The sequence below is a fragment of the Somniosus microcephalus genome, unplaced genomic scaffold (genome assembly GCF_052327205.1).
Source record: "Somniosus microcephalus isolate GS21.2 unplaced genomic scaffold, FLI_Smic_1.0 unresolved_chr4, whole genome shotgun sequence".
Classification (NCBI taxonomy): domain Eukaryota; kingdom Metazoa; phylum Chordata; class Chondrichthyes; order Squaliformes; family Somniosidae; genus Somniosus; species Somniosus microcephalus.
The window spans coordinates 3,103,709-3,118,900 of record NW_028225182.1 but is presented as its reverse complement, the minus strand read 5'-3'; the positions used below and the strand labels follow the sequence as shown (position 1 = coordinate 3,118,900).

General features: G+C 48.3%; 23 non-coding genes across 23 annotated transcripts; all 23 read right to left on the bottom strand.

Moving 5' to 3' along the window:
• Positions 1-17: 17 nt before the first annotated feature.
• On the bottom strand, positions 18-91 carry trnai-aau (transfer RNA isoleucine (anticodon AAU)). The gene has a single exon. It is a non-coding gene; the product is annotated as a tRNA-Ile (tRNA).
• Positions 92-506: 415 nt separating this feature from the next.
• On the bottom strand, positions 507-579 carry trnaf-gaa (transfer RNA phenylalanine (anticodon GAA)). The gene has a single exon. It is a non-coding gene; the product is annotated as a tRNA-Phe (tRNA).
• Positions 580-1,476: 897 nt separating this feature from the next.
• Positions 1,477-1,548, bottom strand: trnae-cuc (transfer RNA glutamic acid (anticodon CUC)). Its single transcript has one exon. It is a non-coding gene; the product is annotated as a tRNA-Glu (tRNA).
• Positions 1,549-2,075: 527 nt separating this feature from the next.
• On the bottom strand, positions 2,076-2,149 carry trnai-aau (transfer RNA isoleucine (anticodon AAU)). Its single transcript has one exon. It is a non-coding gene; the product is annotated as a tRNA-Ile (tRNA).
• A 422-nt stretch (positions 2,150-2,571) lies between these two features.
• trnaf-gaa (transfer RNA phenylalanine (anticodon GAA)) lies at positions 2,572-2,644 on the bottom strand. The gene has a single exon. It is a non-coding gene; the product is annotated as a tRNA-Phe (tRNA).
• An 880-nt stretch (positions 2,645-3,524) lies between these two features.
• Positions 3,525-3,596, bottom strand: trnae-cuc (transfer RNA glutamic acid (anticodon CUC)). Its single transcript has one exon. It is a non-coding gene; the product is annotated as a tRNA-Glu (tRNA).
• Positions 3,597-4,116: 520 nt separating this feature from the next.
• On the bottom strand, positions 4,117-4,190 carry trnai-aau (transfer RNA isoleucine (anticodon AAU)). Its single transcript has one exon. It is a non-coding gene; the product is annotated as a tRNA-Ile (tRNA).
• A 415-nt stretch (positions 4,191-4,605) lies between these two features.
• trnai-gau (transfer RNA isoleucine (anticodon GAU)) lies at positions 4,606-4,679 on the bottom strand. Its single transcript has one exon. It is a non-coding gene; the product is annotated as a tRNA-Ile (tRNA).
• An 897-nt stretch (positions 4,680-5,576) lies between these two features.
• Positions 5,577-5,648, bottom strand: trnae-cuc (transfer RNA glutamic acid (anticodon CUC)). Its single transcript has one exon. It is a non-coding gene; the product is annotated as a tRNA-Glu (tRNA).
• A 527-nt stretch (positions 5,649-6,175) lies between these two features.
• trnai-aau (transfer RNA isoleucine (anticodon AAU)) lies at positions 6,176-6,249 on the bottom strand. Its single transcript has one exon. It is a non-coding gene; the product is annotated as a tRNA-Ile (tRNA).
• Positions 6,250-6,671: 422 nt separating this feature from the next.
• On the bottom strand, positions 6,672-6,744 carry trnaf-gaa (transfer RNA phenylalanine (anticodon GAA)). Its single transcript has one exon. It is a non-coding gene; the product is annotated as a tRNA-Phe (tRNA).
• Positions 6,745-7,623: 879 nt separating this feature from the next.
• Positions 7,624-7,695, bottom strand: trnae-cuc (transfer RNA glutamic acid (anticodon CUC)). The gene has a single exon. It is a non-coding gene; the product is annotated as a tRNA-Glu (tRNA).
• A 527-nt stretch (positions 7,696-8,222) lies between these two features.
• On the bottom strand, positions 8,223-8,296 carry trnai-aau (transfer RNA isoleucine (anticodon AAU)). The gene has a single exon. It is a non-coding gene; the product is annotated as a tRNA-Ile (tRNA).
• A 415-nt stretch (positions 8,297-8,711) lies between these two features.
• Positions 8,712-8,784, bottom strand: trnaf-gaa (transfer RNA phenylalanine (anticodon GAA)). The gene has a single exon. It is a non-coding gene; the product is annotated as a tRNA-Phe (tRNA).
• Positions 8,785-9,681: 897 nt separating this feature from the next.
• trnae-cuc (transfer RNA glutamic acid (anticodon CUC)) lies at positions 9,682-9,753 on the bottom strand. Its single transcript has one exon. It is a non-coding gene; the product is annotated as a tRNA-Glu (tRNA).
• A 520-nt stretch (positions 9,754-10,273) lies between these two features.
• Positions 10,274-10,347, bottom strand: trnai-aau (transfer RNA isoleucine (anticodon AAU)). The gene has a single exon. It is a non-coding gene; the product is annotated as a tRNA-Ile (tRNA).
• A 415-nt stretch (positions 10,348-10,762) lies between these two features.
• trnaf-gaa (transfer RNA phenylalanine (anticodon GAA)) lies at positions 10,763-10,835 on the bottom strand. The gene has a single exon. It is a non-coding gene; the product is annotated as a tRNA-Phe (tRNA).
• An 897-nt stretch (positions 10,836-11,732) lies between these two features.
• trnae-cuc (transfer RNA glutamic acid (anticodon CUC)) lies at positions 11,733-11,804 on the bottom strand. The gene has a single exon. It is a non-coding gene; the product is annotated as a tRNA-Glu (tRNA).
• Positions 11,805-12,331: 527 nt separating this feature from the next.
• Positions 12,332-12,405, bottom strand: trnai-aau (transfer RNA isoleucine (anticodon AAU)). The gene has a single exon. It is a non-coding gene; the product is annotated as a tRNA-Ile (tRNA).
• A 414-nt stretch (positions 12,406-12,819) lies between these two features.
• trnaf-gaa (transfer RNA phenylalanine (anticodon GAA)) lies at positions 12,820-12,892 on the bottom strand. Its single transcript has one exon. It is a non-coding gene; the product is annotated as a tRNA-Phe (tRNA).
• Positions 12,893-13,772: 880 nt separating this feature from the next.
• Positions 13,773-13,844, bottom strand: trnae-cuc (transfer RNA glutamic acid (anticodon CUC)). The gene has a single exon. It is a non-coding gene; the product is annotated as a tRNA-Glu (tRNA).
• A 520-nt stretch (positions 13,845-14,364) lies between these two features.
• Positions 14,365-14,438, bottom strand: trnai-aau (transfer RNA isoleucine (anticodon AAU)). The gene has a single exon. It is a non-coding gene; the product is annotated as a tRNA-Ile (tRNA).
• A 415-nt stretch (positions 14,439-14,853) lies between these two features.
• Positions 14,854-14,927, bottom strand: trnai-gau (transfer RNA isoleucine (anticodon GAU)). Its single transcript has one exon. It is a non-coding gene; the product is annotated as a tRNA-Ile (tRNA).
• Between the last annotated feature and the right edge of the window lie 265 nt (positions 14,928-15,192).

Genomic DNA, 15,192 nt, shown 5'->3' with positions numbered 1-15,192 from the left:
TTATGAAAACATCCTGATGGCCCGTACGGGGATCGAACCCGCGACCTTGGCGTTATTAGCACCACGCTCTCACCAACTGAGCTAACCGGCCACAATGCTCTCGTTGGCCAGGCTCGAACCTAGGCTGGGAAATTGTCTTTCAGGCTCACACTGGGTGACCGAGTTACTGCACTAACATTGAACACACCAAATCGCTTAAACATTGTTAACTGTTCGTATATACAACTGGGCAGAGTGTAAATCCAAAGTAACAGGAAGACTGGTCTAACAAACCTCATTCTAAAATTTTTTGTCGCACCACAGCCCCTCCCACAAACACTGTCCCGGTATAAAAGCAGACGGCGGGACCCCGACTGAATTCGAACCTGCAGCGGACGGTTGGAGCCGGATCCAGCATGTCCGACATGGTTTCACTCCCATTCGTTTGTGAAACGCGTCATCAGGAGCGTAAAATTTCTCTTGATTCGTACCTTTTGTAGTGAAGGAGACAGAAACTAACTAAAACCTACCGAAACCCGGGATCGAACCAGGGACCTTTAGATCTTCAGTCTAACGCTCTCCCAACTGAGCTATTTCGGCTTCACGTTAAACGCAGTATTCTGTCGTTCTTTTGGAGGATTTTCTATCCCCGGGTGGAATTGCCCCTCCCGCTCATTCCTCACTTCGGGCGATGTGACCCGACCAGATCTCGGAGCTCAGGTTCTGTTAATGTAAAGCTGCAGTGTTGATAAAGATACAAAGCGGACACAGCACGGGGGACCTCACCGTGTTGGACACAGCGTGAAATGCAATGACATGTTCAAATAAAGTTAGAGAGCACAACACATGTGTAAAATTCCCTGTTCTTTTCTCCACACTGATGGGTTGCGAAGGGAGAGACGGGCCGAAGTCTCACTGAGCCGCACTGATCACGAGCCAAATCAAGTTCAATCTTCAGCTGCAGGTATGGTGCTGAGCCCCACACAGAAGTGAAAATGCCCGTGGTTCTTAGTTCCTCGCACAGTGGGCTACTGAGCAATACAGGAAGGGCTAATGATCATCTTAATGCTCAAGTTATCAGGGGCCACGGACTCTCTGATTCCAGGCTTGCACACGTTGGTAAGTTTCAAAATTTGCATTTTTCACACTGGCAATGAAAATAATCGATAGCCGTGCCTGTGATAAGCTAAGTTTGTTCGGGAGATGCAGTGGGCAAGGAGATATACGGAAGACTGATAAAAACCGTGACTGCCCTGACACTGTGAGCTGCAGTTAAATGTTGGCAACATTTAAAGTCAGCCAGTCTAAATTTGACAGAAATCAAGTCCTGCTGACTTTGAAACAGCACGCATTTTACAGAAATCAAGAATGTGCATTTTGTATCGCTGTGTGAAGAGTGATGTTGAGCAGCGGTGTGGAAAGTTGAATCAGGGGCGGAGCATTGTTCCGTAAGGGTGCATTGCATGGTGGCAATTCAAACAGCCCCAAAACGCACTGTTCCCTGACCGGGAATCGAACCCGGGCCGCGGCGGTGAGAGCGCCGAATCCTAACCACTAGACCACCAGGGAAGCTGCAGCCAGCCTCCTGGCAGCAAGCACATCAACGCAGCTTTTCATGCTTGCTCCTTTGCAATTCAGATCCTTTCGCGCCAGGCAAACTGTTCGGACAAAATTATATTTTTTACATGAGAACACAACAGACGTGTTCGCGAAAGCACGGCACCAAGTGCGGGTAGGCATCCACTTGAAATCGATTTCCTCCTGTGTTTTTCTCTGGATGTTGTCTCTCTCGGTGCTGGGCGAACAATTCATTGATGCATTTGTCCTGAACTGAAGCCTTTTACCCATCTCGCGGGGTGAGAGCCGCTCTGTCTGTGTATTACCTGCCTGTGACACTTATCGGCAACATGCCGCCTGTTCAACTTTCAACAGCAAACCCAGAAAGACAAAAGAACAGAAAGATGTGTCTCACAGCCCCGGTGGCAAAGGATGTTAATCCAAATATATCCCCCGTGAGAGTCTGTGTGCATTGGCTTCCTTATAAAGTTTGTATTGGAAATGTGCGGGAAAAGCGTAAAATTATGAAAATATCCTGATGGCCCGTACGGGGATCGAACCCGCGACCTTGGCGTTATTAGCACCACGCTCTCACCAACTGAGCTAACCGGCCACAATGCTCCCGTTGGCCAGGCTCGAACCTAGGCTGGGAAATTGTCTTTCAGGCTCACACTGGGTGACCGAGTTACTGCACAAACATTGAACACACCACATCGCTTAAACATTGTTAACTGTTCGTATATACAACTGGGCAGAGTGTAAATCCAAAGTAACAGAAAGACTGCTCTATGGTCTAACAAACCTCATTCTAAAATTTTTTGTCGCACCACAGCCCCTCCCACAAACACTGTCCCGGTATAAAAGCAGACGGCGGGACCCCGACTGAATTCGAACCTGCAGCGGACGGTTGGAGCCGGATCCAGCATGTCCGACGTGGTTTCACTCCCATTCGTTTGTGAAACGCGTCATCAGGAGCGTAAAATTTCTCTTGATTCGTACCTTTTGTAGTGAAGGAGACAGAAACTAACTAAAACCTACCGAAACCCGGGATCGAACCAGGGACCTTTAGATCTTCAGTCTAACGCTCTCCCAACTGAGCTATTTCGGCTTCACGTTAAACGCAGTATTCTGTCGTTCTTTTGGAGGATTTTCTATCCCCGGGTGGAATTGCCCCTCCCGCTCATTCCTCACTTCGGGCGATGTGACCCGACCAGATCTCGGAGCTCAGGTTCTGTTAATGTAAAGCTGCAGTGTTGATAAAGATACAAAGCTGACACAGCACGGGGGACCTCACCGTGTTGGACACAGCGTGAAATGCAATGACATGTTCAAATAAAGTTAGAGAGCACAACACATGTGTAAAATTCCCTGTTCTTTTCTCCACACTGATGGGTTGCGAAGGGAGAGACGGGCCGAAGTCTCACTGAGCCGCACTGATCACGAGCCAAATCAAGTTCAATCTTCAGCTGCAGGTATGGTGCTGAGCCCCACACAGAAGTGAAAATGCCCGTGGTTCTTAGTTCCTCGCACAGTGGGCTACTGAGCAATACAGGAAGGGCTAATGATCATCTTAATGCTCAAGTTATCAGGGGCCACGGACTCTCTGATTCCAGGCTTGCACACGTTGGTAAGTTTCAAAATTTGCATTTTTCACACTGGCAATGAAAATAATCGATAGCCGTGCCTGTGATAAGCTAAGTTTGTTCGGGAGATGCAGTGGGCAAGGAGATATACGGAAGACTGATAAAAACCGTGACTGCCCTGACACTGTGAGCTGCAGTTAAATGTTGGCAACATTTAAAGTCAGCCAGTCTAAATTTGACAGAAATCAAGTCCTGCTGACTTTGAAACAGCACGCATTTTACAGAAATCAAGAATGTGCATTTTGTATCGCTGTGTGAAGAGTGATGTTGAGCAGCGGTGTGGAAAGTTGAATCAGGGGCGGAGCATTGTATGGTGGCAATTCAAACAGCCCCGAAAACGCACGGTTCCCTGACCGGGAATCGAACCCGGGCCGCGGCGGTGAGAGCGCCGAATCCTAACCACTAGACCACCAGGGAAGCTGCAGCCAGCCTCCTGACAGCAAGCACATCAACGCAGCTTTTCATGCTTGCTCCTTTGCAATTCAGATCCTTTCGCGCCAGGCAAACTGTTCGGACAAAATTATATTTTTTACATGAGAACACAACAGACGTGTTCGCGAAAGCACGGCACCAAGTACGGGTAGGCATCCACTTGAAATCGATTTCCTCCTGTGTTTTTCTCTGGATGTTGTCTCTCTCGGTGCTGGGCGAACAATTCATTGATGCATTTGTCCTGAACTGAAGTCTTTTACCCATCTCGCGGGGTCAGAGCCGCTCTGTCTGTGCATTACCTGCCTGTGACACTTATCGGCAACATGCCGCCTGTTCAACAGCAAACCCAGAAAGACAAAAGAACAGAAAGATGTGTCTCTCAGCCCCGGTGGCAAAGGATGTTAATCCAAATATATCCCCCGTGAGAGTCTGTGTGCATTGGCTTCCTTATAAAGTTTGTATTGGAAATGTGCGGGAAAAGCGTAAAATTATGAAAACATCCTGATGGCCCGTACGGGGATCGAACCCACGACCTTGGCGTTATTAGCACCACGCTCTCACCAACTGAGCTAACCGGCCACAATGCTCCCGTTGGCCAGGCTCGAACCTAGGCTGGAAAATTGTCTTTCAGGCTCACACTGGGTGACCGAGTTACTGCACAAACATTGAACACACCACATCGCTTAAACATTGTTAACTGTTCGTATATACAACTGGGCAGAGTGTAAATCCAAAGTAACAGAAAGACTGGTCTAACAAACCTCATTCTAAAATTTTTTGTCGCACCACAGCCCCTCCCACAAACACTGTCCCGGTATAAAAGCAGACGGCGGGACCCCGACTGAATTCGAACCTGCAGCGGACGGTTGGAGCCGGATCCAGCATGTCCGACGTGGTTTCACTCCCATTCGTTTGGGAAACGCGTCATCAGGAGCGTAAAATTTCTCTTGATTCGTACCTTTTGTAGTGAAGGAGACAGAAAGTAACTAAAACCTGCCGAAACCCGGGATCGAACCAGGGACCTTTAGATCTATCAGTCTAACGCTCTCCCAACTGAGCTATTTCGGCTTCACTTCAAACGCAGTATTCTGTCGTTCTTTTGGAGGATTTTCTATCCCCGGGTGGAATTGCCCCTCTCGCTCATTCCTCACTTCGGGCAATGTGACCCGACCAGATCTCGGAGCTCAGGTTCTGTTAATGTAAAGCTGCAGTGTTGATAAAGATACAAAGCTGACACAGCACGGGGGACCTCACCGTGTTGGACACAGCGTGAAATGCAATGACATGTTCAAATAAAGTTACAGAGCACAACACATGTGTAAAATTCCCTGTTCTTTTCTCCACACTGATGGGTTGCGAAGGGAGAGACGGGCCGAAGTCTCACTGAGCCGCACTGATCACGAGCCAAATCAAGTTCAATCTTCAGCTGCAGGTATGGTGCTGAGCCCCACACAGAAGTGAAAATGCCCGTGGTTCTTAGTTCCTCGCACAGTGGGCTACTGAGCAATACAGGAAGGGCTAATGATCATCTTAATGCTCAAGTTATCAGGGGCCACGGACTCTCTGATTCCAGGCTTGCACACGTTGGTAAGTTTCAAAATTGGCATTTTTCACACTGGCAATGAAAATAAACGATAGCCGTGCCTGTGATAAGCTAAGTTTGTTCGGGAGATGCAGTGGGCAAGGAGATATACGGAAGACTGATAAAAACCGTGACTGCCCTGACACTGTGAGCTGCAGTTAAATGTTGGCAACATTTAAAGTCAGCCAGTCTAAATTTGACAGAAATCAAGTCCTGCTGACTTTGAAACAGCACGCATTTTACAGAAATCAAGAATGTGCATTTTGTATCGCTGTATGAAGAGTGATGTTGAGCAGCGGTGTGGAAAGTTGAATCAGGGGCGGAGCATTGTTCCGTAAGGGTGCATTGCATGGTGGCAATTCAAACAGCCCCAAAACGCACTGTTTCCTGACCGGGAATCGAACCCGGGCCGCGGCGGTGAGAGCGCCGAATCCTAACCACTAGACCACCAGGGAAGCTGCAGCCAGCCTCCTGGCAGCAAGCACATCAACGCAGCTTTTCATGCTTGCTCCTTTGCAATTCAGATCCTTTCGCGCCAGGCAAACTGTTCGGACAAAATTATATTTTTTACATGAGAACACAACAGACGTGTTCGCGAAAGCACGGCACCAAGTGCGGGTAGGCATCCACTTGTAATCGATTTCCTCCTGTGTTTTTCTCTGGATGTTGTCTCTCTCGGTGCTGGGCGAACAATTCATTGATGCATTTGTCCTGAACTGAAGCCTTTTGCCCATCTCGCGGGGTCAGAGCCGCTCTGTCTGTGTATTACCTGCCTGTGACCCTTATCGGCAACATGCCGCCTGTTCAACTTTGAACAGCAAACCCAGAAAGACAAAAGAACAGAAAGATGTGTCTCTCAGCCCCGGTGGCAAAGGATGTTAATCCAAATATATCCCCCGTGAGAGTCTGTGTGCATTGGCTTCCTTATAAAGTTTGTATTGGAAATGTGCGGGAAAAGCGTAAAATTATGAAAACATTCTGATGGCCCGTACGGGGATCGAACCCGCGACCTTGGCGTTATTAGCACCACGCTCTCACCAACTGAGCTAACCGGCCACAATGCTCCCGTTGGCCAGGCTCGAACCTAGGCTGGGAAATTGTCTTTCAGGCTCACACTGGGTGACCGAGTTACTGCACAAACATTGAACACACCACATTGCTTAAACATTGTTAACTGTTCGTATATACAACTGGGCAGAGTGTAAATCCAAAGTAACAGAAAGACTGCTCTATGGTCTAACAAATCTCATTCTAAAATTTTTTGTCGCACCACAGCCCCTCCCACAAACACTGTCCCGGTATAAAAGCAGACGGCGGGACCCCGACTGAATTCGAACCTGCAGCGGACGGTTGGAGCCGGATCCAGCATGTCCGACGTGGTTTCACTCCCATTCGTTTGGGAAACGCGTCATCAGGAGCGTAAAATTTCTCTTGATTCGTACCTTTTGTAGTGAAGGAGACAGAAAGTAACTAAAACCTGCCGAAACCCGGGATCGAACCAGGGACCTTTAAATCTTCAGTCTAACGCTCTCCCAACTGAGCTATTTCGGCTTCACATCAAATGCAGTATTCTGTCGTTCTTTTGAAGGATTTTCTATCCCCGGGTGGAATTGCCCCTCTCGGTCATTCCTCACTTCGGCAATGTGACCCGACCAGATCTCGGAGCTCAGGTTGTGTTAATGTAAAGCTGCAGTGTTGATAAAGATACAAAGCTGACACAGCACGGGGGACCTCACCGTGTTGGACACAGCGTGAAATGCAATGACATGTTCAAATAAAGTTACAGAGCACAACACATGTGTAAAATTCCCTGTTCTTTTCTCCACACTGCTGGGTTGCGAAGGGAGAGACGGGCCGAAGTCTCACTGAGCCGCACTGATCACGAGCCAAATCAAGTTCAATCTTCAGCTGTAGGTATGGTGCTGAGCCCCACACAGAAGTGAAAATGCCCGTGGTTCTTAGTTCCTCGCACAGTGGGCTACTGAGCAATACAGGATGGGCTAATGATCATCTTAATGCTCAAGTTATCAGGGGCCACGGACTCTCTGATTCCAGGCTTGCACACGTTGGTAAGTTTCAAAATTGGCATTTTTCACACTGGCAATGAAAATAATCGATAGCCGTGCCTGTGATAAGCTAAGTTTGTTCGGGAGATGCAGTGGGCAAGGAGATATACGGAAGACTGATAAAAACCGTGACTGCCCTGACACTGTGAGCTGCAGTTAAATGTTGGCAACATTTAAAGTCAGCCAGTCTAAATTTGACAGAAATCAAGTCCTGCTGACTTTGAAACAGCACGCATTTTACAGAAATCAGGAATGTGCATTTTGTATCGCTGTATGAAGAGTGATGTTGAGCAGCGGTGTGGAAAGTTGAATCAGGGGCGGAGCATTGTATGGTGGCAATTCAAACAGCCCCGAAAACGCACGGTTCCCTGACCGGGAATCGAACCCGGGCCGCGGCGGTGAGAGCGCCGAATCCTAACCACTAGACCACCAGGGAAGCTGCAGCCAGCCTCCTGACAGCAAGCACATCAACGCAGCTTTTCATGCTTGCTCCTTTGCAATTCAGATCCTTTCGCGCCAGGCAAACTGTTCGGACAAAATTATATTTTTTACATGAGAACACAACAGACGTGTTCGCGAAAGCACGGCACCAAGTGCGGGTAGGCATCCACTTGAAATCGATTTCCTCCTGTGTTTTTCTCTGGATGTTGTCTCTCTCGGTGCTGGGCGAACAATTCATTGATGCATTTGTCCTGAACTGAAGCCTTTTGCCCATCTCGCGGGGTCAGAGCCGCTCTGTCTGTCTATTACCTGCCTGTGACCCTTATCGGCAACATGCCGCCTGTTCAACTTTCAACAGCAAACCCAGAAAGACAAAAGAACAGAAAGATGTGTCTCTCAGCCCCGGTGGCAAAGGATGTTAATCCAAATATATCCCCCGTGAGAGTCTGTGTGCATTGGCTTCCTTATAAAGTTTGTATTGGAAATGTGCGGGAAAAGCGTAAAATTATGAAAACATCCTGATGGCCCGTACGGGGATCGAACCCGCGACCTTGGCGTTATTAGCACCACGCTCTCACCAACTGAGCTAACCGGCCACAATGCTCTCGTTGGCCAGGCTCGAACCTAGGCTGGGAAATTGTCTTTCAGGCTCACACTGGGTGACCGAGTTACTGCACTAACATTGAACACACCAAATCGCTTAAACATTGTTAACTGTTCGTATATACAACTGGGCAGAGTGTAAATCCAAAGTAACAGGAAGACTGGTCTAACAAACCTCATTCTAAAATTTTTTGTCGCACCACAGCCCCTCCCACAAACACTGTCCCGGTATAAAAGCAGACGGCGGGACCCCGACTGAATTCGAACCTGCAGCGGACGGTTGGAGCCGGATCCAGCATGTCCGACGTGGTTTCACTCCCATTCGTTTGGGAAACGCGTCATCAGGAGCGTAAAATTTCTCTTGATTCGTACCTTTTGTAGTGAAGGAGACAGAAAGTAACTAAAACCTGCCGAAACCCGGGATCGAACCAGGGACCTTTAGATCTTCAGTCTAACGCTCTCCCAACTGAGCTATTTCGGCGTCACGTCAAACGCAGTATTCTGTCGTTCTTTTGGAGGATTTTCTATCCCCGGGTGGAATTGCCCCTCTCGCTCATTCCTCACTTCGGGCAATGTGACCCGACCAGATCTCGGAGCTCAGGTTGTGTTAATGTAAAGCTGCAGTGTTGATAAAGATACAAAGCTGACACAGCACGGGGGACCTCACCGTGTTGGACACAGCGTGAAATGCAATGACATGTTCAAATAAAGTTACAGAGCACAACACATGTGTAAAATTCCCTGTTCTTTTCTCCACACTGATGGGTTGCGAAGGGAGAGACGGGCCGAAGTCTCACTGAGCCGCACTGATCACGAGCCAAATCAAGTTCAATCTTCAGCTGCAGGTATGGTGCTGAGTCCCATACAGAAGTGAAAATGCCCGTGGTTCTTAGTTCCTCGCACAGTGGGCTACTGAGCAATACAGGAAGGGCTAATCATCATCTTAATGCTCAAGTTATCAGGGGCCACGGACTCTCTGATTCCAGGCTTGCACACGTTGGTAAGTTTCAAAATTGGCATTTTTCACACTGGCAATGAAAATAATCGATAGCCGTGCCTGTGATAAGCTAAGTTTGTTTCTGAGATGCAGTGGGCAAGGAGATATACGGAAGACTGATAAAAACCGTGACTGCCCTGACACTGTGAGCTGCAGTTAAATGTTGGCAACATTTAAAGTCAGCCAGTCTAAATTTGACAGAAATCAAGTCCTGCTGACTTTGAAACAGCACGCATTTTACAGAAATCAAGAATGTGCATTTTGTATCGCTGTGTGAAGAGTGATGTTGAGCAGCGGTGTGGAAAGTTGAATCAGGGGCGGAGCATTGTTCCGTAAGGGTGCATTGCATGGTGGCAATTCAAACAGCCCCAAAACGCACTGTTTCCTGACCGGGAATCGAACCCGGGCCGCAGCGGTGAGAGCGCCGAATCCTAACCACTAGACCACCAGGGAAGCTGCAACCAGCTTCCTGGCAGCAAGCACATCAACGCAGCTTTTCATGCTTGCTCCTTTGCAATTCAGATCCTTTCGCGCCAGGCAAACTGTTCGGACAAAATTATATTTTTTACATGAGAACACAACAGACGTGTTCGCGAAAGCACGGCACCAAGTGCGGGTAGGCATCCACTTGAAATCGATTTCCTCCTGTGTTTTTCTCTGGATGTTGTCTCTCTCGGTGCTGGGCGAACAATTCATTGATGCATTTGTCCTGAACTGAAGTCTTTTACCCATCTCGCGGGGTCAGAGCCGCTCTGTCTGTGCATTACCTGCCTGTGACACTTATCGGCAACATGCCGCCTGTTCAACAGCAAACCCAGAAAGACAAAAGAACAGAAAGATGTGTCTCTCAGCCCCGGTGGCAAAGGATGTTAATCCAAATATATCCCCCGTGAGAGTCTGTGTGCATTGGCTTCCTTATAAAGTTTGTATTGGAAATGTGCGGGAAAAGCGTAAAATTATGAAAACATCCTGATGGCCCGTACGGGGATCGAACCCACGACCTTGGCGTTATTAGCACCACGCTCTCACCAACTGAGCTAACCGGCCACAATGCTCCCGTTGGCCAGGCTCGAACCTAGGCTGGAAAATTGTCTTTCAGGCTCACACTGGGTGACCGAGTTACTGCACAAACATTGAACACACCACATCGCTTAAACATTGTTAACTGTTCGTATATACAACTGGGCAGAGTGTAAATCCAAAGTAACAGAAAGACTGGTCTAACAAACCTCATTCTAAAATTTTTTGTCGCACCACAGCCCCTCCCACAAACACTGTCCCGGTATAAAAGCAGACGGCGGGACCCCGACTGAATTCGAACCTGCAGCGGACGGTTGGAGCCGGATCCAGCATGTCCGACGTGGTTTCACTCCCATTCGTTTGGGAAACGCGTCATCAGGAGCGTAAAATTTCTCTTGATTCGTACCTTTTGTAGTGAAGGAGACAGAAAGTAACTAAAACCTGCCGAAACCCGGGATCGAACCAGGGACCTTTAGATCTTCAGTCTAACGCTCTCCCAACTGAGCTATTTCGGCTTCACGTCAAACGCAGTATTCTGTCGTTCTTTTGGAGGATTTTCTATCCCCGGGTGGAATTGCCCCTCTCGCTCATTCCTCACTTCGGGCAATGTGACCCGACCAGATCTCGGAGCTCAGGTTCTGTTAATGTAAAGCTGCAGTGTTGATAAAGATACAAAGCTGACACAGCACGGGGGACCTCACCGTGTTGGACACAGCGTGAAATGCAATGACATGTTCAAATAAAGTTACAGAGCACAACACATGTGTAAAATTCCCTGTTCTTTTCTCCACACTGATGGGTTGCGAAGGGAGAGACGGGCCGAAGTCTCACTGAGCAGCACTGATCACGAGCCAAATCAAGTTCAATCTTCAGCTGCAGGTATGGTGCTGAGCCCCACACAGAAGTGAAAATGCCCGTGGTTCTTAGTTCCTCGCACAGTGGGCTACTGAGCAATACAGGAAGGGCTAATCATCATCTTAATGCTCAAGTTATCAGGGGCCACGGACTCTCTGATTCCAGGCTTGCACACGTTGGTAAGTTTCAAAATTGGCATTTTTCACACTGGCAATGAAAATAATCGATAGCCGTGCCTGTGATAAGCTAAGTTTGTTCGGGAGATGCAGTGGGCAAGGAGATATACGGAAGACTGATAAAAACCGTGACTGCCCTGACACTGTGAGCTGCAGTTAAATGTTGGCAACATTTAAAGTCAGCCAGTCTAAATTTGACAGAAATCAAGTCCTGCTGACTTTGAAACAGCACGCATTTTACAGAAATCAAGAATGTGCATTTTGTATCGCTGTATGAAGAGTGATGTTGAGCAGCGGTGTGGAAAGTTGAATCAGGGGCGGAGCATTGTTCCGTAAGGGTGCATTGCATGGTGGCAATTCAAACAGCCCCAAAACGCACTGTTCCCTGACCGGGAATCGAACCCGGGCCGCGGCGGTGAGAGCGCCGAATCCTAACCACTAGACCACCAGGGAAGCTGCAGCCAGCCTCCTGGCAGCAAGCACATCAACGCAGCTTTTCATGCTTGCTCCTTTGCAATTCAGATCCTTTCGCGCCAGGCAAACTGTTCGGACAAAATTATATTTTTTACATGAGAACACAACAGACGTGTTCGCGAAAGCACGGCACCAAGTGCGGGTAGGCATCCACTTGAAATCGATTTCCTCCTGTGTTTTTCTCTGGATGTTGTCTCTCTCGGTGCTGGGCGAACAATTCATTGATGCATTTGTCCTGAACTGAAGCCTTTTACCCATCTCGCGGGGTCAGAGCCGCTCTGTCTGTGTATTACCTGCCTGTGACACTTATCGGCAACATGCCGCCTGTTCAACTTTCAACAGCAAACCCAGAAAGACAAAAGAACAGAAAGGTGTGTCTCTCAGCCCCGGTGGCAAAGGATGTTAATCCAAATATATCCCCCGTGAGAGTCTGTGTGCATTGGCTTCCTTATAAAGTTTGTATTGGAAATGTGCGGGAAAAGCGTAAAATTATGAAAACATCCTGATGGCCCGTACGGGGATCGAACCCGCGACCTTGGCGTTATTAGCACCACGCTCTCACCAACTGAGCTAACCGGCCACAATACTCCCGTTGGCCAGGCTCGAACCTAGGCTGGAAAATTGTCTTTCAGGCTCACACTGGGTGACCGAGTTACTGCACAAACATTGAACACACCACATCGCTTAAACATTGTTAACTGTTCGTATATACAACTGGGCAGAGTGTAAATCCAAAGTAACAGAAAGACTGGTCTAACAAACCTCATTCTAAAATTTTTGTCGCACCACAGCCCCTCCCACAAACACTGTCCCGGTATAAAAGCAGACGGCGGGACCCCGACTGAATTCGAACCTGCAGCGGACGGTTGGAGCCGGATCCAGCATGTCCGACGTGGTTTCACTCCCATTCGTTTGTGAAACGCGTCATCAGGAGCGTAAAATTTCTCTTGATTCGTACCTTTTGTAGTGAAGGAGACAGAAACTAACTAAAACCTACCGAAACCCGGGATCGAACCAGGGACCTTTAGATCTTCAGTCTAACGCTCTCCCAACTGAGCTATTTCGGCTTCACGTTAAACGCAGTATTCTGTCGTTCTTTTGGAGGATTTTCTATCCCCGGGTGGAATTGCCCCTCCCGCTCATTCCTCACTTCGGGCGATGTGACCCGACCAGATCTCGGAGCTCAGGTTCTGTTAATGTAAAGCTGCAGTGTTGATAAAGATACAAAGCTGACACAGCACGGGGGACCTCACCGTGTTGGACACAGCGTGAAATGCAATGACATGTTCAAATAAAGTTAGAGAGCACAACACATGTGTAAAATTCCCTGTTCTTTTCTCCACACTGATGGGTTGCGAAGGGAGAGACGGGCCGAAGTCTCACTGAGCCGCACTGATCACGAGCCAAATCAAGTTCAATCTTCAGCTGCAGGTATGGTGCTGAGCCCCACACAGAAGTGAAAATGCCCGTGGTTCTTAGTTCCTCGCACAGTGGGCTACTGAGCAATACAGGAAGGGCTAATGATCATCTTAATGCTCAAGTTATCAGGGGCCACGGACTCTCTGATTCCAGGCTTGCACACGTTGGTAAGTTTCAAAATTTGCATTTTTCACACTGGCAATGAAAATAATCGATAGCCGTGCCTGTGATAAGCTAAGTTTGTTCGGGAGATGCAGTGGGCAAGGAGATATACGGAAGACTGATAAAAACCGTGACTGCCCTGACACTGTGAGCTGCAGTTAAATGTTGGCAACATTTAAAGTCAGCCAGTCTAAATTTGACAGAAATCAAGTCCTGCTGACTTTGAAACAGCACGCATTTTACAGAAATCAAGAATGTGCATTTTGTATCGCTGTGTGAAGAGTGATGTTGAGCAGCGGTGTGGAAAGTTGAATCAGGGGCGGAGCATTGTATGGTGGCAATTCAAACAGCCCCGAAAACGCACGGTTCCCTGACCGGGAATCGAACCCGGGCCGCGGCGGTGAGAGCGCCGAATCCTAACCACTAGACCACCAGGGAAGCTGCAGCCAGCCTCCTGACAGCAAGCACATCAACGCAGCTTTTCATGCTTGCTCCTTTGCAATTCAGATCCTTTCGCGCCAGGCAAACTGTTCGGACAAAATTATATTTTTTACATGAGAACACAACAGACGTGTTCGCGAAAGCACGGCACCAAGTACGGGTAGGCATCCACTTGAAATCGATTTCCTCCTGTGTTTTTCTCTGGATGTTGTCTCTCTCGGTGCTGGGCGAACAATTCATTGATGCATTTGTCCTGAACTGAAGTCTTTTACCCATCTCGCGGGGTCAGAGCCGCTCTGTCTGTGCATTACCTGCCTGTGACACTTATCGGCAACATGCCGCCTGTTCAACAGCAAACCCAGAAAGACAAAAGAACAGAAAGATGTGTCTCTCAGCCCCGGTGGCAAAGGATGTTAATCCAAATATATCCCCCGTGAGAGTCTGTGTGCATTGGCTTCCTTATAAAGTTTGTATTGGAAATGTGCGGGAAAAGCGTAAAATTATGAAAACATCCTGATGGCCCGTACGGGGATCGAACCCACGACCTTGGCGTTATTAGCACCACGCTCTCACCAACTGAGCTAACCGGCCACAATGCTCCCGTTGGCCAGGCTCGAACCTAGGCTGGAAAATTGTCTTTCAGGCTCACACTGGGTGACCGAGTTACTGCACAAACATTGAACACACCACATCGCTTAAACATTGTTAACTGTTCGTATATACAACTGGGCAGAGTGTAAATCCAAAGTAACAGAAAGACTGGTCTAACAAACCTCATTCTAAAATTTTTTGTCGCACCACAGCCCCTCCCACAAACACTGTCCCGGTATAAAAGCAGACGGCGGGACCCCGACTGAATTCGAACCTGCAGCGGACGGTTGGAGCCGGATCCAGCATGTCCGACGTGGTTTCACTCCCATTCGTTTGGGAAACGCGTCATCAGGAGCGTAAAATTTCTCTTGATTCGTACCTTTTGTAGTGAAGGAGACAGAAAGTAACTAAAACCTGCCGAAACCCGGGATCGAACCAGGGACCTTTAGATCTATCAGTCTAACGCTCTCCCAACTGAGCTATTTCGGCTTCACTTCAAACGCAGTATTCTGTCGTTCTTTTGGAGGATTTTCTATCCCCGGGTGGAATTGCCCCTCTCGCTCATTCCTCACTTCGGGCAATGTGACCCGACCAGATCTCGGAGCTCAGGTTCTGTTAATGTAAAGCTGCAGTGTTGATAAAGATACAAAGCTGACACAGCACGGGGGACCTCACCGTGTTGGACACAGCGTGAAATGCAATGACATGTTCAAATAAAGTTACAGAGCACAACACATGTGTAAAATTCCCTGTT